Source organism: Terrapene carolina, unplaced genomic scaffold (genome assembly GCF_002925995.2).
Source record: "Terrapene carolina triunguis isolate 2854851 unplaced genomic scaffold, T_m_triunguis-2.0 Scaffold275, whole genome shotgun sequence".
In the NCBI taxonomy this organism is placed as follows: domain Eukaryota; kingdom Metazoa; phylum Chordata; order Testudines; family Emydidae; genus Terrapene; species Terrapene triunguis.
The window spans coordinates 582,546-606,364 of record NW_020664626.1 but is presented as its reverse complement, the minus strand read 5'-3'; positions in this window follow the sequence as shown (position 1 = coordinate 606,364).

Sequence of the window (23,819 nt, the reverse complement as noted above, 5' to 3'; positions counted from 1 at the left end):
CAGACTATCAGTCAGACGGATCAGATGCTCAGTAAGCAAGGTGGAATGTGCTTCTGATTATATTGGTAACACATGGCAGTCGTTGAATCTCCACAGTCAGAAAATATCTGATCCTTTTATAAAATGATTAAAAACCTCTCCTGGACCCAAGCTGCCCAAATAACTGAGTTTCTTCGGAGTCCAAGGATAACTATAATGATAATTGATCGCGGTGCCCTGGGAGCCCCAAGGATTTTAAGCTACCTGGAGGCCTTTATTAGTATTCGATGTCATCATGACTAGAGCTATGCAAGAGGTTGCAAGAGGGCAGCTGCGAATTTTGGCAAACAGCCTCCAGATGGGAAAGTAGATGATGGAACACCCAAAACAGAGGGGAAAACATGGAAACACTGATTGAGGCACCTTTAAAAGTAGGGCCCAACCCACTGCCCTGCCACATAAGGATTGTAGTGGCGACAATCTTCTCTGCATGCTCTAGGGAGATGACTGAAGCGGGACCAGCCACGTCACTTATGCTGCCAGGACAGCCAGGGCTGTTCTGCTGGTTACTGGTGGTGGGTCTGTCTGTGGAGCCACCATCAACGGCACCCCCATGGCTGAGTGGCAGCACTGAAGGGCCTCAGGGTGTTACAGAGTCCTTCTGAGTGGCCCCGGGCCAGCGCCAAGGGCCAGCTCTGTCTTGCTGCTAGAAATCTTGCATGGCCATGAGCCGAAGGAAATGGGCACAGTTGCCTAGTCTGGCGCAGATGGGCAACGCTGCCCGCGCTGGACGCTGCTGCCCTGTGATTGCTGAACAGCAGCGCGGAGATGCAGCACAACCCCAGCGTGCGAAGGTGAGTGACAAACGGCAGGAAAGAGAAACCTCGGCCTGCCCATCCCTTCTGGCCAGCATCACCTCTGCCTCGCCTGGACTGAGCATCAGCCCATGTGCCCGCATCCACGCCCAGGCACACTGCAGACGCGGCCAGGCGTCCTTCATCGCCGCTGGCTGGGGCACGGGCGACCGGGATGCAGAGCTGAGTGACACAAGCTCCCTGGCAGCCTGTGCCTCCGAGCTGCCTAGGTACCCGGTGTCCAGGAGGGGAGACAGGCCGGGTCCCGCAGAACCCCACAAGCCAGCGCCCGAGGGAGGAGGAGCGACTTGCCCGCCACCTCCTCCCTCCCCCAGGGAAAGAGCAGCACCAGCACAGAGCAGCCCGTCCCACTCCAGTCACCAGTGCCTCATGCACAGCAGGGAGATCTGGCCTCCAGCCATCAGCAGGAGAGCCTCCACCAGCACCTCTGTGCCATGCCCAACTCTGGAGCCAGCCTAGGCCTCTGGGTACTGTGCCGTGAGAGCTCTCTGTACAGGCTGAGCCAGGAACTGAGGACGGATTCTGGGTGACAGGTAGCCAGGCCGCCAGCCACAAGTGCTGCTTCCTTGAGGAACAACCACACAACTGCTCCCTTGGGTGAAGCTGATGCCTGCTCCTATCTAAGGGAAGCGTGGACAATCTCCATCAGCAGTGATCCCAGCACTTCCCTGCTGCCTTCGCCATCCCAGAGGGGCATGGATCCAAGGGGAGGTTGCGGGACAAAGCCCCCCCCAGCACACCCAGTACCGCAGGGAATGCTACTGGCCTAATCTCCCCCAGAGAAATTGGTCCCCTCCAAATTCCACTCTGCAACCAGCTCAGGCCGGAAACATGAAGTCTTAATGCTTATTTGAGTTCCCCTGCTCCTGCTGCTTACCCTGAGCCGCAAGTCGCCCACCGCCATGTGAGATGTCGGCAACACAGAGGCCTATAAGCAACAGGAGTAGATGTACTCTCCAGAATAAAGAAGCTATTTTCATGCGAATATCACTCATAACAAAAGGAGGGGTTAGCAAATTGCAGTCAATATGCAATATAAGTGAAGAGTCTTTCAACGTTTTCCATGAGACATCCATGGGCCTCTAACCAGAGGGATAGAGACAGCTGTGCATATAGATCTTGCATGTTTATCTATCCCCGTTGCTTGTTCTTCGGTGAAGAAAACATACTGTGTTATTCTCAGTCTGCCCTGCTGTTCCCAGCCATTACAGATGATGCTGCCTGATTGATCTGCCACAGTGATTTGTGTCTTGTCTGCTTTGAAGAAATCCCCTCTGCCAGACAATGCAGTGAGACTGGGACGGACGGGGCAACCTAACTTAAAAAAATCAGCGTACGTACCAGTAATGGAACAACCGCCTTGTTCGCTGGAAATGACTCAGCTCAGCATTTTAAACAGCCACATTCATCCGCCTCCTACAGCCCTGCCACAAGGCAGCGTTACCAAGTGCTAGTGTTCAGCTGCTGGCGCAGGACATTTGGGCACAAGACCATGGGTGCTGTGCGGCCCACTCCATCGCCCTGGCTCCAGAGGCAGGCAGGTCCCACCTTTTGTCTCCCATAGATGCTCAGCTCCTGGCTTCCTCTCACCTGGGAGTGCCCTGCTCACTGGCCACGTGCGTGTGAGTTCCTTTGCTAATCCACCTGTCAAAGATGGGTCTGGTGGCGGGGAAGGCAATGAGCACGTGGGACGGCTACCCCCTGAGTGAACTGGGGGTTGGGAGTGTTGGCCTGAGAGAGGCGGAGGTGAAGGCGAGGATGCGGGTGGAGGTATATCACTGCATGCAGAAGGTGGTCAGAGCGTACATGTCTTTGATCCATGCTGCTGCAGTGGGGAAGGCCGATGAACATGCCAAGGGATGACGGAAGTACTGGATCCTGTTATGTCTTTGCATGCTAGATAAATAGCTCTCCACTATCAGCAATTTTCTTCCAGTGTAGGTAATTATAGACTGTGATCAAGCTGCCTCTTCTTTTAACCTTCTCTTCACGAATCTAAATACGCTGAGCTGTTTTAGTCTCTCATTGTAAGGCATGTTTCCCTGACCTTGAATCGTTCTTGCACTGACTTCACTGGGGCAACTCACACATGAAGAGAGGCAGGCACATAGCTGTCGGCAGGATTGGGGCCTAATTTGGTATGCTTTGAATTATGTAAGAGCACCTACAGCCATGCCCTGCAGGTAGTTTGAATTAAATATATTAGTTGTGTGCTGCAGAGACTACTGAAAAGTGATTTTTCACTGCAAGGAAGTGTGTAAATGTGTGCCCGCGATTGTTATTATCCTGCAGGGATATCAAGGTCGTTTCCATTACAAATATATTGATCCCTGCACAGAGGAATTTTTGGCAGATTCATTTCCGATACATTATTTGGAAAGAGGAGGAATTTGAAAAATCTCTTAGTGGATAATGAGGCAGGTTTTGAAGCAGAGACGTTTTAGCTGGAAGCTCATTTAATTAACGTACTTTGGTGATCCTGCCACTGAGGGTAATAAATACTGTAGCCTAGTTATCCATCACACTCAAAAGCATATTGTCATGTATCGAGGAGCATGCCAGCCATTATACCCTAGGGCTTTAGTACATATTACAGCAAATGACTTTAACATTCATCTTCAAACCCAATAAACAATCATTTGATTTTAATCTGGTATGAAACCTCTCAGGCTGATGAGGCAGGTCCACTGTCGACAAATCTCAGACTCCCTGGAAAAACAATACGCGCTGCTTCTCCCTTCCCTTAGCCGGGGCCATCATGATCCCTCTGGAAACAGGAAGGGCCTGAAAAAAAATGGCGTGAACTTTTCCCAGTCTCTGAGTGACACATAACCCTTGAGACAAGTGAACTGTCCATCAGACTGTGCTCCATACTGTCAAAGGGGTTTGAGTTCTCTTGGGTCAGTCCTCTCCTCCCTCGAGAATGTAGGGTGACGGTACAGACACATGGAAAGGAAAGTGGCAGCTAATCTGATTGTTAGGAAATCAGGACCAGTCTTTTGGTTTTGTTTTGATTTTGACATGGTTTTATTTGTATATTACAGTATTCGATATTTTTAAATTGTATTTTGGATCATTTTACAAAATACTAATATAAAATACAAAAATAAAAATATATGATTGAAATGAAAAATCGAAACGTTCTGCTCTGGTAAGGTTTTAATCAGCCTTATCAAAGGGCTTCATTCTGTTATTTTTTAAAACAAAATTTTATCAAAATCGGCACATTCCCATGGAACATTTCGATTTTGACATCAACCTTTCCATTGGAAACGTTTTGACCAGTTCTAGCCCTTAGTTTTATACACAACCACTCACTAACAGTAAAGTCCCAATGCTGGATACTGCTCATTTTCTATCCTTTAAAATGAATAATATATGAATTCTTGAAACTTGTGTATAGTTTTCAGCCATGCCCATCTGTATCCTGGGTAGGCCGGCCCATCCTGTCTAATGTGGTGACATGAAATGTTAATTTTTTAAGTAAATTATGCATGCCTGAAAATCGCTTTTAAATTCATTCAACCAACAGGATGGGAAAGGCTCCAGGAGAAGTAGCAGGTTTAGTCATAAGGGGCATGTTTTAGAACCTTTAATAAAAGATGTTGTCCTTTAAGCTCTTTGAAAAGGGAACAACCAAAAGGATTTAACAAGGCTTTCCTAGCTACATTTTCTTCTTCTTTTCTATAGTCCAGACCTTAGGAACCGTTTGGAAAATGATACTTTAATGTCTACAAGCACGCAGCATCTTAAATTAATAAACAGATTCTGACTCTCAGCTGATGGCTGTCTCCAGTTCTGCTTTCCAGGGCAAACGGATACAGGGTCAATAAAACTATAACAAATGTTAAAGTGCTGATGGTTTAAAACTTTCACTTAATTTGTTCTCACTGGTCCATTGTTTGAAACAGGAGCTGGCAGCCAGTAGCTGAGGATACGCCTGACATGGCAACCCCTTACTTAAATGAGTAGTAGGGTTAATTCGCCCCAACGGGATTACTTGCATGAATAAAGAGAACTTACACATGCCAGGGCTGCAGGCCCAGACCCTCAAAGGACAAGACTCAAACACAGGCAATGATCCTCAGAATCTGTGGGACTTTCCTTAGTCTTTAAAAAGTGGAAAAAATATAAGAACTTCAAAAAATAGATATATTAAAATTCGCATTTAGAAAATCTCTTTACAGTTACGATCATTTAAAACTGTGTGTTCCCTATGAAATGGTTATAATTATTTGAAATAGGAAAGCAATAACATCTGGCACGTACTGCGTTGGGTATTCAGTGTGTTTTATGTTTACTGTGGTAGTGCCTAGGAGTCCCCATCACAGCCCGGACTCCACTGTGCTAGGTGCTGTACAAACACGTGCTCCCTGCTCCAAAGAGCTGACATGCTCTATATATAATCATATCCTTTGGCTCAGTGCAGCCATGTGGCCATCTGCCCTATAGCTCCTGTTAGAGAACCAGAAGAATGAAGGTCACCAGTAAATCTACCTGATGTAACTTTCAGTGGCAGCGGTGTACCTAACACTTGGTAAAGCTACCCACATCCTTTCATGTATTTACCTGCTCCTGTATCTTTTACTTCCTACAGCTGATGAAGTGGGTTCTAGCCCACGAAAGCTTCTGCCCAAATAAATTCGTTAGTCTCTAAGGTGCCACAAGGACGCCTCATTTTTTTTGCTAATGTAACTTGACCCTGTACAGCCTCTTCCCAAGTGCAGAAGGCTCTCGCCCCAACTGAGCATCTGGAGGGAGCAATCGAGAGAAGGCAGATGGAGGGACCAGCATGAGATCAGCACTGGACCCTGAGCATGGGGGCACCGTCGACAGGACCAGCAAAGGGAGTGATTCCCCTGCTCACGTACACACACTGGTGCTAGCTGTCAGCGAGATAACCTGAGGACGAAGAGCAGTCTAGCCGCAGCAGCCCGGGTGGTGGCAGTGGAGACGCGGCTGAGTCGTGCCAAGTACTTACCCGCCAGTTTCAGGCAAGTAAATACTTGGCCCAGCTCAGCTGCTAGCCCTGCCACTGCAGCGACTTTGTGACTCACGCTAGCTCTCCACAGGCGTGTGCACAAGCAGGGGACAGACGCAGCCTGACAGATTTGCTTTGTTTCACTGAGTGGTCTCCGAAGGGCTCTAATGGGGAAGAGACAGAAAGGGCAGTTAGGAGGCCAGCTCCCATGGGCATTGGGCGCCCACCTCCCCCACGTGTCTTTGAAATTATCCCCCGTGGTCCCTGTTCATAATTACGGTTAGAAAGGCACAGCGGAAACCCGAGGCAGCGCTGGGGAATATTTGCTCAATGGACTTGTTTCGGAGATGTACCTTTGCGTTGCATTGCATTGTACCCAGGCTGTTTCGAACATGCCACTGAGACAATTGCAAGAGGACTCGGGATCTTGCTAAAGACCAGGAGAAACTGCTTCAGAAGGAACAGAGATAAAAAACAGCAACATAAGGCTGAGGTGAAAGCTGGCTGGTCCCTGAACTACAGCAGAGCTCACTGCCGGCAAGCCAGCGGTGCAGAGCAGATGAGCACCGGGAAAATGATGAGGAAGGCAGCGATGGTGCTGTGATGTCTGTAATTCATTCATGCCGAACGCACCTACACTACTTATGGGTTTTTTCTTTACTGGTGGTTTTAGTGATATCTGATAATTTTTCAAGGGAAAAGGCGTGAGATGGGGTAGTGGAAAACTTGGCCAGGCTAGAATAACATTAGCTCAGGACCCTGCTGGGGTAATTATTCTTTCTGTAAACAGTTAGCCAATCTGCACACACAACCAGAGAGGGCAAGGACAAGAAACGCGTCTTGTTAAATGTTCAGGGTGAGATCGAAGTGCTTGAGATAATCTGTCAGTGCAATCAATCAGTCGTAATGGCAGTGAGCTGTATAACATCACTGCTCACAAAACACGGGGTACCTGCTCCGTAGGACCAGCTAGCAGTAATGGGAAAGTATTACTGTTATTGGAAATGCCCACTCCACACTCATCAGGTAACGTTAAGTTGCACCATTAATAACAGGACAGACTCTATTCGTGGCAATGTAAACTATCCAGACTTTATTATTAAAATCGTTTATCAACATTCAAGATACTGTTTAGGAAACCAAGTCATTAAGATCTGATATTCATGGCACTGAAATGTACACAATCAATATATTCTAAACCCAAGCTACTTCAAAGTCATTTCCCTCTTTACTTACCTGCCAAGACCCAAGCTCAGATTTGTGTGTGGTTTCACCTGCTAACGTGAGGCCAAATGATTTGGTCTTTAATGGAGCAAACCAAGTGCCATTGGAGCAGACGTGGGCTGGTGAACCTGGCTCCTTGTAACGGAGTGCTAGGAAAGCGGCACCTGCCCTGCTTTAGGTGTTAGCAATGCTCTGAGCCACAAACAACTTTGCAGTCACCCTGAAGCCACAGAAATCCTTGCATGTGCGTTTCCCGAGGAGGAAAAGCGAGATTCTGGAGACTTGAAGTAGGAATATTACTGGGATAAAGTGAAAACAAGTCTGGAAAAACTTTTCCCTCTATTTGTCAAAACATTAAAACTAGCTATTCCGGTAGATTCCCTCTTGTGATCTCAGTCTGCTGAGTTTACTCTTTAAAAACGTGCAGCCGGAAATAATGATCACTAGGCACCAAAGTCCTCCTTCCCTGCCCAGCCATCACAACGGCTTTCCCCTGGGCCGCTGGTGCTGCTGTGCTGGTTCCCAGAGCTGCACAACGAGGAGAGGGACAAGGCGCCTTGCAGCCTGTTTGTCCCCCCCCCCCCCATCAGCTTCCTTACCCCCAACCCCTACAGACAGGTGAGTCCCCAGCCCCACTCCTCCCCCTACATCCTCATTGTCTCTCCCTCCCTTCCCAGTTCCTATCTAGTTCGCTGCCAGATGGCCGCCATTACCCCGGTACCTCAGCCCCACACAGCCCTTCGCTCATTAGCCCCCCAGCACCATCAGACAGGTGGGGAACGAAGGCGCAGCGAGGCTGCATCCCTGCTCAGGCCACATGGGAAGTCCAGTGCAGAGCAGGGGATTGAACCTGCGTCTCCTTAGTCCCAGATAACAGTCTCCCTATTGGGCAGTCCTGCCTCTCCAGGGAAGGGGAGTCAGAGGGACTTTCTTGTCTCTCTCTGCCCCATGCTGCTAGGGGCTGGGATGTAGGGCCGAAGGGGGCAGGGACAGGAAGGAGCTGGCAGGAAGGTCCCCGCTAAGCTGAGATCCAAGCCCCTGGCTCTGACAGACAAAGCACTAGCAGATGCTTGGACCGGCGAGAACCGTCTCTGCTCTCAGAGGGCTGTGACTCAGGAACTCCTTCTCCAAACCCTTCTGATCGTCCAGGACAGCCCTCCTCCCGGCCCAGCCCTGGCCCTGCGTGTGCTGAGCCGGGGCGAGGTGCTAACCCTCGCACTCAGAACAGAAACCGCCCCACCAGAGCGCCTGCAGTCACTGCATCTGCCAGCCCCACCGCCTCCCGAGAGCATCAGCTGGGCTCCCGCCTGAGAACAGCCTCGTGATGCTGGCACAGCAAGGGCAGGTCATTCCTGGGATCAGCACAAGGCACACAAGGCTCCTAGCTCTCCGCCCCCAGAATGCCAGCTGGGTTTTTTATCTGCCCCCAGAGCAAGCTGAACCTGTCCCTGATTCGACGTCTCTTTGCGGCCTAGGGCGGGACAGAGTTAAAATGAGGGCAGCTCATCTCTACAGAGCAGGACCTTGGAGGAGATTCAAGCGGGGAGCAGATCCCTAACTCACTGCAAGGAGGGAGAGGCTGAGCAGTGCAAGGCAGGGACCTTGCACCTTGGGAGATTCGGCTGCGCCGTACACTAGTGCAGGGAGAGCGCCATGCGGCTGGCTCACAGCTGCGCCATCCCCGCAGCCCAGACCGAGGGCCGCACACAGCGAAGATGTGCTGTTACCGGAGTGCCAGCCGCTATCCGCCTCGTAACCACTCACTGCTGCACCTAAACATATACAGGTGACCTTAAAGTACAGCTACACATTGGCCTGACCGCAACCAAGGGGACTGGGTGTATGAGTCAGTCACAGGAGGGCTATGAGCCACCAGCGCGCTGTGGCTGTGAGAAAGGCTAGTGCAAGCCGGGGATGTGTCAGGCGAAGGCGTTTCCAGCAGAGAGAGGGAAGCGTTAATGCCACCGCACAGGAACTGGAAGGCAGAGAGGGGATCAGACGCTCTCTGTAAATACATGGGGGGAGGAAGGGAGAAGCACCAGGGAGGGTGAAAGGCTATTGAAGTGAAAAGACACTGTTGGCACAAGAACAAAAGGGTACAAACTGGCCTGGGTAAACTGAGGCTGGAAATTAAAAGGAGGGTTCCAGCCGTCAGAGGAGTGAGGGTCTGGAACAGCCCCCAACAGGAGGAGTGTGGAGGGGGGTGAACAGCATAACTAGCGTGAAGATGGAGCTTGCTAAGTTTATGAATTGGCTCATAGGCCGGGGCTGCTTGTGATAGTGTGACGTGGGCAGGCCAGATGCCAGCTCTAGCCCAGGCTGCAAGCGTTAGCTAAGAACTGACGACCTCGTAGCTGAGCCCAGACCGCATCATCCGGATGTTACTCTTAGAAGACTGTATTTAGTGTTCAGACTCAGAAATGCTGGTAAGTTGGTGCCTGCACTAATCTCACAGATAATGTCGCTGTTCCCGGCTATCGGGACATATGCACGTTTGGCTTTATAACTTTGAAAATATTTGCTCTGAACTTGGGAACCCAGGCACAGGAATTCTCCCCCTGCCTCTCCAGAAGGATCATCAACATCAGATGGGCCATCAAGGATCATCCCAGCACAAAGGGTTGGTTAATGGCCCTGTGGCACCCATGGGAGTACCTGCAGAAGGCCTCCTCCCATCACTTTGAATGCTGGAAGAGGAGAATAAAAATAATTAATGTGAAGATTTTTTATCTTTTTGGCTGTTTGAACTCTGAAGGGCCAGAGACTCTAAACTGAAGCCAGAGATCCCCAGGGCTGCCTCCTGGGGCTGCCCTGAAAGACACTTTGAGTGGACAGATCACTACAGCTCTGTCACTCAGGACTGAGTTGGTAACTCATTGGAGCGTATATGTTTTCTGGCTTTAACCTGTAAATAAGAGTGCGTCTTCACTAGCAACGTTAAAGTGTTGCCGCGGTTGTGTAGTCTCCCAGCGCTGTAAAAAACCCACCCCCACGAGGGGAGTAGCTCCCAGTGTCGGTGCATTGTCTACACTAGGGTTACCATATTTAAAAAATTAAAAAAGAGGACACTCCACGGGGCCCTGGCCCCGCCCCTTTCCCCACCCCTGGCCCCGCCCCAACTCCGCCCGTTCCCCGTCCCTTCCCCAAAGTCCCCGCCCTAACTCCGCCCCCTCCCCTGAGCGCCCCGCATTCCCCCTCCTCCCTCCCAGCCACGCGAAAAGGGCTGCCCGAGCGCTACCGGCTTCACGGTTTGCCGGGCAGCCCCCAGACCCTGCGCCCCCGGCCGGCGCTTCCCCAGCGCAGCTGAAGCCCAGGAGGGGAAGCGCCCAGCCGGGGGCGCAGGGTTTGGAGGCTGCCCGGCAAACCGTGAAGCCGGTAGCGCTCGGGCAGCTCAGCTTTAAACAGAGCCGAAGAGTCAAGGCAGGGAGCACAGCAGCCACAGGAGGGGAAGTGCCCGGCCGGCGGTATTTTTCCCCGAACATGTTCGGCTTTTTGGCAATTCCCCCCGGATGGGGGTTTGATTACCAAAAAGCCGGACATGTCTGGGAAAAACCGGACATATGGTAACCCTAGTCTACGCTGCCACTTTACAGCGCTGAAACCTGCAGCACTCAGGGGGGTGTTTTTTCACATCCCTGAGCGAGAAAGTTTCAGTGCTGTAAAGTGCCAGTGTAGACAAGGCCTAACTCTTATTCCTTCTTCCTAGTTAATAAACCTTTAGCTAGTTTATTACAGGATTGGCTATAGGCGCTGTCTTTGGTGTAAGATCTGGGGTACCAATTGATCTGGGGTAAGTGACTGACTGGTCTCTTGGGACTGAAAGCAATCTGAATGTGGTGTGATTTTTGGTGTGACCATTTATCACTAAGTCCAGTTTGCCTGGGTGGCAAGACAGACTGGAGAGTCTAAGGAGACTGTCTGACTCCATGGTAAGACTGTTATAGTGATTCAGGAGTTCACATTTGTTACTGGCTTGGTGAAATCTAATTATAGGACACACCACCAGTTTGGGGTGTCAGCCCTGTTTCTGACAGTCTGCCCTGAGATTGGCCCTCACAGTCAGGCAGCCTGACAAGCCGGGAGAGGCCTCCCTGACCCCAGAGGTCCCTTGCAGCCCTGTGTTCTGCTATGTTCCTACGACCATTTCTGCAAGCTGACTGCACTGTCACACAAAAGGCACACAATGTGCGGTGCTCTTTACACACCCGCTCAGGGGAGTGAGGGACGCTCTCTCCAAATGGCTCAGCACAGTAAATCCACTCTGCCCGCCAGGTACTTTATAATGACCAGGAACATGGCTCTATAATTAGCATTAAGGACAGATCCTCAGCTAGTGTAACTCAGCGAAGTTCCATTCACTCCATGTTGTCCTAGCTCATCTTTCAAGCTCACTGTTCACTCTGGCTAACGCATCACCCTGTGTTTGCATTGAACCGTTGGCTCGGCTGCGATTTTGAAGACGGTCTTCTTGGGCTACCAAAGAGCACGTCTGATCTCAGCTAGCTCACCTGAAGCTCTTCTCTTTTGTCTGTGAAAGATTTCAGCGTCCAAAGTTATCCATCTTGGTGCGTGATTGCTTGGAAAAGGAAATCTTTAAATCAACCCTTAACTGTTCTCTAGGATACATCCATCTCTCTTTGCCACAACAGCAGTTCAGTAAATCTCCCCATTAGTGCTGCAGTTAATGAAATATGCCCTGCTGTGCCCTAGCTTGGGACTCAGAACACACTCTCTGAGCTGCTTGAGGAAGGCACAGCGTGTGCATCCACAGACCCACCCCCTCTCTATGGTTGTCAAATATTTTCCCTTTGTGCTCTCAAATCAGTGTTTACATTCAGGTGACCCGTCTCCATCTGAACTTATTCCATCCACCACTGGAGAGAACGTGGGAATGCACACAGGCGTTCCAAGGCATGAGTCAGAGGGCACTGTCAATTTCCATTGAGAACCAGCCCTTCCTCAAGTTGGTGATTATATCCCACAATACAAAGTCCTCCAAATATTTACTGACTCTCTTGGAAACGATGGGCTGATTCTCATTCACACTAAGGCCCCTTTGCACCTCCCTGGCAAGGTGAAGTGGAAGTAACAACCTTGTATGGACATGATCACCGTTTTCAAGTACATAAAAGGTTGTTACAAGGAAGAGGGTGAAAAATTGTTCTCCTTAACCTCTGAGGCTAGGACAAGAAGCAATGGGCTTAAATTGCAGCAAGGGCGGTTTAGTTTGGACATTAGGAAAATGTTCCTAGCTGTCAGGGATGTGGTTGTTCCAGTGTTTAAACTGCCCCGGGAGGTTGTGGAATCTCCATCACTGGATGTTGTTAAGAGCAGGTTAGACAAACACCTGTAAGAACAGTGTAGTTATTACTTGGTCCTGTCATGAGTGCAGGGGCCTGGACTAGATGACCTATCAAGGTCCCTTCCAGTTCTACGCTTCTATGATTCTACATGATATTTACCCCAGTGGTGTAAAGTGACAGTATACGTGAGAATCAGGGCCTATATATAATAGGGAATACTCTTACCACAGAATTGCCCTCTTAAAGCCAGAATCCAGCCCCTTTGCAGTGCTTGAGTGGCATGAAGATACCAGAGTGGACAGGAGGAACGGAAATGAGAGAGGAGGGAGTTAGATCAGCAGCAATGTCTACTAAAGGCAGGTATTTGCAGAGCTGACAGAAAATACTTAACTGCATTGAGTCACCGATCCATATACCGGGATCTACGCTGGATCCTCCCACCTGTTCTGCATCTTGGACTATAATCACAGACTCGAATGGTTTAGGCCGTGAGCCCAGAACCCCAGCAGGGACTGCTGTTATTTCTGCAAGGATCTCTCTGGCTGTTTGTTCTGCTCCCTGTGGTGTGGCTTGGCCTCACACCTCCTTTTGGCCTGTCTCTTTTCTGCTGACTCTCTTGTACTTGGCCGAAGGTCTGGGACAGGCATTTCCAGGCTTTGGGGCCATCGCCAGCTCTTGGGAAAATCCACGGGTGGGATGGAAGCTCCTCTGGCATACAGCTCACCTGTCCGTGCATCCCACGGGAACCCACCTTATCTTGGGGCTATGCTGTGGAATGAGTTATTGCTACGCTGATGGGGACCATCACTAGCTGCTTCACATCCTGGTTCGAATGGGGCAGTCGTCCTGCCTTTACCACCCGACTGGGCAAAGCATCAGCCTTTGAGATTACAAGCTGTTTTTTAAACCTTGGAAATGGAGCCTGCTGATTGTCCAGGGGTTGCTTAGCTTTAGGATGACACCCTGGACAAGATCCTTCATTGGCATAAATCAGGATACTGGCATTGAAATCACTGCACGCAGCCCATTGGAAGGGTCCTTAGTGGCCATGTTCCAATGATGGTTATTGGTGTATTTATGGCAGGCCCCCGCCCAGCGTGCTGGGCACTTCCAGACAGACAGGAAGGAATGGCCCATCCCCCGAGGAACTCACAGATCAGCTCTGGTCTTTTGCTGCTCAGCATATGACATTTTTACTTAGACAGTCATATGGCCCTGGCCCGTAGCTGTATACGCTGAGCTGTGGTGCCTGTTCTGGGGGGGTTCCTGTTTCAGTCACTCAGAGTTGGCTGACATAGGACAGTGTATTCACCTGGCTGTACTACACCGTGTTACTCCATCCCTCATTGGCCCTGCTCTGGAAATTGCTGCAGTGAGATGGTCTTGCTGGATCTTTGCTTGTTATAGGCACTGGAGCTCAGTGAAATGTTGGCACCATGGGAGAGAGGGAAGTACATTTCTGAAGTTGAATGCTCAGGGCACAGAGACTGGATCCAAGTCAACCTTGTAACACAAGGTCTGTCCTTTAATGCTCTATGGCTGTTTTATAAATCATCCATTGCACCAGGTTCTACTGAATCCAAATAATATTTGCCGTGTGAAGTCATCTCTTGGGTGTAATCCTCTGTCCTCCTAGTCCATACCCTGTCCCTTTTTGTTCAGATAGACACCTCCCCTGAGGAGCCCCCATAAATACAACACCTTTATCGGGTTGTATAACAGGGCGCACTCTCTTACCGCTCTGGCGCCTCCTAGTGTCCCATCTGGGGTTTAGCTCCCCACACAGTCTGACGCCCCCTGCTGCAGTTTTTCAGCCCCTTGTCCAATTCGCTCACTCTGTGCCTTCTCTCGTGCTCCCGGAGCTGCAGCGCTTTCCTCTTCGGGGCTTAGCCCCCCAGCCAAGTCACACTCAAGTCCCCCCTTCCCAGGTATTATCAAAGTCTCCTTCCAAACCGTCCCTGGCACCCCCCAGACAGGCTGCCCAGCTCCTGCAGTGGCTTGTAGGGGAACCACATGGGCCTGCTCTCTGCACCAGGCTCCAATCCAGGGACCCTGCTCCAGCAGCTCAGGTCTTTCCTCTCCCAGCCCTTACTGCTCCTTCCCTGGACTGCTCCCCACACTCCTGGGACAGGCTCCTACACTCCCTGGTACGAGCGGGGAGAGCGTCTGCAGCTTCCTCACTGCGGGCCCCTTCCCTGCTGCCGGCTCCCGGCTTTATAGACATTCCCTCTGCGCCTGCCCAGGTGAGCTTCATCCCCAATTCAGCCTCACTACCTCCTCGCTCCCCTGCAGGTGCAGCCTATGGCTAACTGGCCTCTCTTGCCTGTATTAACCCCACCAGGGCTAGAGTGGGGGGGGGGGGGAGGGAATGCCCCATCACAGCTGTATGATAGCAATAATAATCATCAGCAGCTACAACTTCTGACAGCACCTGCCATGAGAGAATCTCTAGAGAACTTTACAGACATTAATGAATTAGCATTTATGGTACTGGAGCTCCATCCGGATTACACCTTTGCAGTAACTTGTAATTGGGACGGGTGGATTTTTATTACTGTGCTTTTACAGCCTAGAGTCATAGAGTTTAAGGTCAGAAGGAACCATCAGATTATCTTGTTTGACCTCCTGTATATCACAAGCCACCCACACCACCCAGCATCCCCACACTCAACCCAACAACACAAAGTATTGCAGCCCACAGGCGCCTAAGCTGGTTTGTGCCACAGAACAGAGATCACATGGTGGCGCTGAGCTTTATTAGCCATATCGTGCCTAGACACAGTTCTTCTTTACTGCACATGGATAGCTGATCCACTATTTAATTTTTGTTTTAAACTTCCATGCAAGAGTTTAGTGACTGCTGCTTTGGGATCACATGCATGATTGTCTAATCTACCAGCAAGCCCACCCCTGTCATCAGTCAGTAATCCAGACATCCTCATTACTGCAGCCATGTCTTTCAACTTGCCATTAGAATTCAGTCCCTTATTCCTGTGCAAGGCACTAGGTTAATGCAGAGCGACGGTACGTCTGCCTGGCAGGTTTAGGGCAGATTAAATGTAATGGAAACTGTCCCCGCTTTTGAGGAGAAACAGACACACACACAATTGAGAGTGACAAAGTTTAAGTAGCGGAGTGCTGTGTACTGAGATACGGGGCCCAGGAAACTGACTTTACATGGGAAATGCTGCAGTCAGATGGAAGCAGCTGTGAAGAATGCAGGGTTTCTCCATGACAAAGGCATCCACTTATATCCCAGAATGAGGGGATTGTAAGTACTGGTCACAAATCCACGGACACAGAATTCTCTCCGTGCATCTTCTTCACCCAGACCCCAGTTCAGATTGTCTGCATTCCTCTCTCTTCCCTCAGAGAGGCCGGCCAGCCCGTGGCTGGAGGCTCTGTCATTCCTTCTAACTGTAGCCCCTGTCACTGACGCTCTAGGTAAGGAGCTTTCTTCTCCCATCTGTTGGTGAACTGGGGGAAGCACAGCTGCAGAGAGACCTTGGTTTGCATAAGTTTTCCACTCAGAATTCCTCCAGGGACACTTGGGAGTCACCCTCACTGTACACAGCGCAGAGGTGGCTGGCTTGAGGAGTTGAACGGAGGGAAGAGAAAACGCATCAAGGACTCTGCTTAAGTGTCCTTAGATCAGTGGTTCTCAACCAATTTACCATTGTGGGCCACGTATGCAGCTCTCTATGGGTCGCATCCACTCACCCTAGACACACTATCTGAATGGCCCCGAGGATGTCACATGGGCTGCAGCAGCTGTGTGCTGATTGGGCCGCGTATTGCGAACCACTGGCTTATAAGCTATGGGTTTCTCTCCAGTGAGGGTCCTATGCTGCTGGGAAGCCTCTTAAATGGGAGGCGATGCAGAGGCAGTGTCTTAGCAGGGTACAAGAGTGAACTCTGGTGAGGCCTCTTCTATCCAGCCTTTAACTAAAGCTGACAACTCTAGGGCTGGGCGAGGTGGTTCAGCCTTGGGACTGGAGAGCAGCCCGGCAGAGGGCACTGCACCACTGCACCACTGCACCACCCACCGCCCCACACTCAGCAGGGTTCAGTGACCAGGGAAGGGCAAAGGACGTTTGTCTATTGGACATGGACCTTGGGGAGCAGAGTTAATAGACTGCTGTCAATGGGTGTATTTATCATTGGTTTAGATAGACTGTGGCGGTGTTTTCCCACATGGATGCAGCGTATGTTCCTCCCCGCCTCCCCTACAGTTTTCTTTGTTTCATCCACAGACCAGTGCGTGCACGCGGGGAAGTACTGCCTATCACAGGCTGCCAGGGAAGGGATTTAGTGAGTCCAAAAATGCTGTGTGGGGCTCTAGCTGGTAGGACCCCTGGATATCCAAACCCAGCCCTTCTTGCTCCTGACAACACCTGGTAGAAGGGTCATGTGGTCACAGGTGCACCACAGAACTGCGTGTGCGTGCACACACACACACACACACACACACACACACACACACACTTTAAAGACCAGAAGGGACAACCATATCACCTACTCTGACCTCCTGTATGTCACAAGCCACCTCTACCACCCAACACCTGCCCACTAAACCCACTGGGAAGGGGCTTTGTTCCTTCGCCCTTTAACCCAGGGGTGAGGATACCTTGGCCCTTTAATTGCTCAGTTTCCTGGTCTCCGCCAGCTACTCCTTCACCCTATAATAGTCTCTCCAAGGCCTGACAACATGGGCCTCCAGGAGCCTGGCCTCCTTCTCGCGCCCTCATAGAGTAGTAGGGAAAGAAAGGTCCCTCTGTCTATTAACCAGCAGTCTTACCCCCTTTCCCGATGGCAGGCCTCCGGCTCTGTCCTGCGGTGGCTTCGGGCCAGGCTACTGCCGAGCAACCTGCTCGGGCTAGTCCCTGGCCTCTCTGGCAGCTGCCCCACGCTGCAGCCTGGCTGTTGCTAGTCAGCCACTCAGTCATCGCTGGGGAAGTAACTTTTCATTAAGCCCAATGTGGCCACTACAGGGCGGGTTTTACACACCCCATCACACAAATGGAAGAGGTACATTAAAATAATATTCAGGTTGCAAAGTCAAGCGCTCAAAAATTAGGAAATGCCAGAATTAAGGTTGATTGTGCAACCTTCATTCGCCCTCCACTCCTACCCCTTGTGCGTATGCATTATGAGACGGTCTTTAATTACCTGACCACATGCTATTTTCCCCACAGGACTGGCTGGACTGGATCTCCCACAATGCACCACAAACATGGGACTCCAATGGTGCACTGTGCTGGTTCAATCAGATGGGAGACCGAACTACAACTCCCACGAAGCACTGCGCCAGGACAGAAAGATTAATGCTGACACATCCCAAACTAAAAGATCATTTCAATTTTGAAATTTTTGTGCAAAAATGAAGTTTTCTGCAGAAAAATTTCAAATTTAAGGAAACTACATTTTCCACCCCAAAAAACCCACAGATTCTGATGGAAAATTCCCAACCACCTCTAATGTTCTTGAATTATCTGTTCACACAATACAGTATATGAATCAGTTTGTGTGATTTTCCTGTTCACTTCTGCTGGGGATTAACTACATCATCATCTAACCATCATGCAATGGTGTGCAATGTGACCTACAGCAAAATGTTGATAAAAATGTAAATGATCACCACTGCATGCTTTTCTTCCTGCATACTGCAGCAGATCATGCCTGTAATTGTATTACTGCCTGGCCCTGTTCATGAACAAGTTAAACAACTCTTCCACAATCAACTTTCCACAACCCCGCTGGCACACTCAGTACTGAGAATAGTCTGGTGAAAGTTGTCATGCAGTGAAATAATGTGCAGATGATGAGAGCTGTCTGGAGCAAAGGAAGTGACGCACTGCCCGAGGAGTCTGAATGATTGTCAAGGGGAGAACAGGGACTTGCACTAGCACCAGTGAGAGGAAATGGTGCTCCTGTAACTCAACGCTGACGGAAGAGTTGCAATTAAGTTGCAAAACTTAAAATTCATCCTTCTCGTTAGGATACAAGACTTTTACATTAAAAAAAAAAAAACCTTAGCTTCCATAGCACAGTAGGAATTCATCATGTACTACAACAAGTCCTGTCCTCTGGCCCAGCAGAGCTTTGCTTTGGAGCCATCCTTGAGTAGAATTAAACTACAAGAAGAACAGCACACCATAGGGATTAAGCTTCCACTAGATCACAATTAAATGCACCATGCAGCGATCACATTAGGAGTTTCTGTTAAAGGGCTGATCCTGCTCTCCTGAGTCATGCAGACTTCCCTCGGACCTCAGTGGGAGATTTGCCTGAGTGCCGAATGCAGGACTCGGTCCTCACTCCCTTTTCTTTTATGCTTGTTTAAGTCTATAATCAGGATCAAAGATTGGACTCTTGGTTTGTGTAAACATGTGCGTGAGAGGGTGGCGTTCTGACAGCCCCTCCCCAAAGACAGACTGCTCAAACGCTGCTGTGTAGCTCATGGACAGTGTTTGAACCCCTCCACCAATGCATGGCAGCGTCACCAGCCCTTTACACTAGATCTCAACTTTTTAGCCCCTTCTCCAAATGGCAGTCGAGGGAGTAAAGTATCTAGTCAGAGGACCCCCTTTGCCAGGCCTCCTAGCCCTCTGTGTCTCTCCTTCTCATCCCACCCAACACTCCTTCCTTCGCCCTTCTGTACACCTTCCTTCTTCCGGCGCTCATGGGCTCCCTGGCCCCAGCCTGGCCTGGTAATCAGGTACATCTCTGTCCAATTAGGCCTTCTCCAGGGAACCAAACAGGTCCTAGCAACCCAAGTGCTGGCTCCACTGCTAGCCCTCAGCACTGTTACGTATGTCCCCTCCTTTCCCCTGAGCTCTCCTAGACCCCATCTTGCCCGCAGGGGGCTCATTTTAGTTTCTGTTATAGGGTTCATCCCTTCGCTACCCACAAAAATCTCATTTAGTGTGGGGGAGGTTCCTTCGCCCCACACTTTCCTGCCTGAGTTGGACTAGTACAAGATGCACCTCTGCACCTCTCATTCACACTCACTGGGGTTTTATATTCTCAGTCTGGCTTTTACACTCTTTGGTTCTAACATAGCAGGGTCTGATTTCGCATGCAGCCCTGCTGGTTAACGCTGACCCGCTGTGCTCCAAATGAAGTATAACGGGTTTTCTTTTCCACTACTTAACTACCTAATTGCTCTCCTCCTGTCCTTGTGCAGGCTGAGCCATGATCAGCAGTGGAAGATGCAGAACTCAAAAGAATTCTTGGGGTGAGCCGGGCACCCCCAAGCAAAGTCCTTGTGGGTGTGTACTGCAGGGTGCCACGGATCAGGAAACCAGTACACTGTCCTGTAGCCCCTCTTTCTGGGTGGCTATGAGAAGAGCCAACGGCTCCACCAGGATGTGTCTAAACCAGGAGTCGGCAACCTTTCAGAAGTGGTGTGCCGAGTCTTCATTTATTCACTCTAATTTAAGGTTTCGCGTGCCAGTAATACATTTTAATGTTTTTAGAAGGTCTCTTTCTATAAGTCTATAATATATAACTAAACTATTGGTGTATGTAAAGTAAATAAGGCTTTTAAAATGTTCAGGAAGCTTCATTTAAAATTAGATTAAAATGCAGAGCCCCCTAGACTGGTGGCCAGGACCTGGGCAGTGTGAGTGCCACTGAAAATCAGCTCGCGTGCCGCCTTCGGCACATGTGCCATAAGTTGCCTACCCCTGGTCTAAACCTTTCCTGTGCAATAAGTCAGTTTGCAGAATCCAAGGAAATTCATGTAACAGCTGCCTGGCAATGCTGCCCTAGCTGCCTCAGGCGGGTGTGAGCCCCAGCTCCCAAGCCCACCATTCTGCAGTGGGAGGTGGGTCTGTGCAGAGAGCCATTAATATCCGGGGAGACCCACCCATGCACCTCCCCGTTCAGGACCAGGACCCAGATCAGTATCCAGCTCTGGAGAACGGCAAGGACTTTTGTTTGTATGTTGCCCTCTGCCGATGCTGGTACAATAACAGAGCGACGAGTCAGTTTGTTCATTCGTTGGTGAGTGCGTGGATATTTTGTCTTTTAACAATAAAGATCTTCAGTGTATTGTCCAAAATGTATCAACTTGTTTGTGAAGAGGATCTCCAGGTCCTTTGTCACACAGCATTAATTGTTTGAGTCACACACTGGCAGCTTTGTGGTGTCCTTGCCCCACTCAGACAGCACCCGGGAACTGGTAACACACCAGTCCCTGCACAGGGAAAGAGGAAAGCCACAGGCTAGCTCAGGAAATGAAGCGGAAGATGCAGGAGTCCTGGCCAGTCACTGCAGATGCAGAACACCAGTCCCATCTGCAATCGCTGTCAGCATTCGATTGAGGGGGTCCTTGAAGCACAGAAACTCCGGTTAGATCAACCCTCCCTTCCGGACCCCAACAAACAATCAGAACGGAGCCAAGCCACCACTCCTGAACCCTAGTTTGGCTCAGTAGCAGCAAGGAAGGTAGCAGACCCCCTGGACTTGCTGTGAAATATCTGATGGTGTTGGCTGCACAATGCTCAGGCAGGCGGCTGCTGTCTCTGCTCCCTCCCGCTCAGGGCTACTTGTCAGCTCGACAGGATGCTCCGAACTCTTTCTCCGGTGCAGTGCAAGACCCCGTCCAGGACCCTCTGCTCTCTGCATTCGGTGCCTAGAACAAGACCCTGCAAGCCCCTGACCCCCACGATCACTTTGGGCTTGAATACCACGTCTGAGCTCACTGTGTATTTAGATCAGGGTCCAGCTTGCCCCACGCTGTATCTCTGTATTCCCCCCTTTCATGTATTTCCCTACCAGTCCAGTTTAACATGCATCCCCACAAATGACACCTAGAACAAATCCAAATACGGCTAAAACACCATTCAGGCGACTGCACTAACATTTAGGCAGCTGAAACCAGTCTGGAGCAAAGAACCTCTTCCTTCTCCCCCTTTCTCCTAGAGAGGGAGCCAAGGCCCCTAGCTCTGGGGCTTGCATCTCCAAGGCCATGAAAAGAGCAGGTTTCTGTACATGCATTCCCATCCCGCTGGGCACTGGCCCAGGCAGACACGGTCGTTTAACAAATGAAACTGCTCAGCTGGGAGTAACTTTTCTTGCCGAGTACAGCAAAACTAAAGTTGATGCACTCAGACAATTGGAGAAAGGAGCAAAGCGAATTCTCATGCAAAGAAATAACCTTCTATATCTTGCCGGAACAAACCACGGCGTGTGCGCCACTGGAAAGGTTGTAACTGAACCTCGCATAAACGAAATCTAGAGCTTCCCCGGAACAGGCACCGGATGAACCTGGGGGATGGTGGAGTTAACAGGGAGAGAGTTTGTTATTTGGGGGGGGAACCACTGGAAAGGCGTTGGGTTCACCTCGTTTGGGTAGGAAACCAAGCAGAACTTGAGGGCCTCTGAGTTACACATAGGGATCATTCGAAGCTGAAATTTAAAGCACCATTCTCATAAGCCATTTACACCATTAGTGTGCATCCCATTTTAGCTCCAGCTCTGCCAGCAGTCGTGGGAGAGCTTAGGCTGTGTCTACACTAGAAACACTACAGAGGCACAGCTGCAGCTACACTGGGGCAGCACTGTCGGGCAGACACTTACTACAGCCTCAGAGGGGCTCTTCCATCCCTGTAGTCAATCCAGTAGCAGACACGACCTGTGCCGGCCGATAGTGGGGCAGGAGAGGGGCAGAGTGAGGGCAGTCAGCTTCAGCAGTGTTACTGAGCATGCTCGGTACAAGCCAAGCAGCAAATCTGCGGTGGGGATGTGACCCCCCCATGCCACCTCTGGGCAGTAGCTAGGTTGATGGAAGAATTCTTCCAGTGACCTAGCAGTGTCTACACTGAGGCTTAGGTCGGCTTAACTACATTGCTCGGGGTGTGACATTTTCACAGCCCTGAGCACCGTAGTTAAGCTGACCTCACTTTGTAGCGTAGACCAGCCCCCAGGCAGCATCCGCTGCTTTAGGACTCACCTCACCTAAAAACTACTTGCTTATAAAATCAGACATAGAAATAAAAAAAATAAATAAAAAAACTGGTCACAACACATTATTACTGAAAAGTGGTTTACTTTAATTTTTACCATATAATTATAAAATAAATCAAGTGGAATACAAATATTGTACTTACACTATACATTTCAATGTATAGTGCAGTATGAACAAGTCATTGTCAGTATGAAATTTTAGTTTGTACTGACTTGGTTAGTGCTTTTTATGTGGCCTGTTGTAAAACTAGGCGAATATCTAGATGGGCTGATGTACCCCCTGGAAGACCCAATAGGTCACATTCTGTGAAGCAATGCATGAGGGAGGGGTCGAGTGGGGGGGGTCACATGCACCACCAACCCAGCCAGGCTGGGGGGCCCACTGTGGTGAGTCAGGGGCTGGAGGTGGTGCTCCTTTCCAGAGCCCTGCGCCTGGCATCGCTGACCTGAGCCGCCTGGCATTGCTGCTCGCCCCCTCCCTCCACAATGTTCCTCCATATCCCCCTAGGGTGGCATGCCCCACAGTTTGAAAACCTCCGTGGGGCAGTCACGTGCCATCCCAGAACCTTTAAATTGTGCCCCTCCACTCTGAACGGCTGCACGTCACCTCTGCATTCCGCCCAGAGACAAAGGGAAAGGAAATGTCAGAGCTCATGTTCTCACTCACGTCCCCACACTTGCAGACAATGCTAAGAGGAGTTAAACATCCCCTTCCAGAAAAGGCAAGTCTTCTAAAGGAGTCTAGGAAGTAATGAGAGAGAGACACAAGGTGGGTGAGGGAATATCTTTTATTGGACCAGCTTTCCAGCTCCACTGAGCTCTTCTGCAGAAGTTGGACCAATAAAAAAAAATTTATATATATATATATATATATATATATATATAAAAATAATAAATAAATAAATAAATAAATAAAAAAAATAGATCTCACCTGCCTTGTCTCTCTCCTATTCTGGGACCAACACAGCTACAACAGCGCAAACTATCTGAGAAGTAACATTAACGAACCAGGACACAAGCCATTGGGTTCTCCCCTCACTACCAGATCAGGTGTATGGACACTACCAGTGTAACTTGCGTGTCAGGCAATGACACCACCAGGAGAAAACACAAACTCTTTTTGCTTTAGTATCCCTGATCCACTGCTTTTTGAATTACTTTAGATATTTATTTGGCTTTGGCATTATCAGGGGGTCCACTCACCGCAAGGGCATCTCCTTCTGGCAGCTCTGGGGATTAGCTCCCTCCAGGTCTGACACCCCCTTCTCCTGTTCACTCAAGAGCCCTGTCTCCCCCCCCCCCCCCCGCCCCAGGGTGCTCTCTCTGTGGCTTGGCCCGCCAGCCAGGTCACTAGAGTCCTCCTCTTCCAGGACAGCGAAGTCCTATCAGACGATTGGCCCAGGCAGGCTTCCACTTTGCTGCCCAGCATGTGCCACTTCCCCAGTGGCTGGTAGGGGAACCCCGGGCCTGCCCACTACTCCGGGT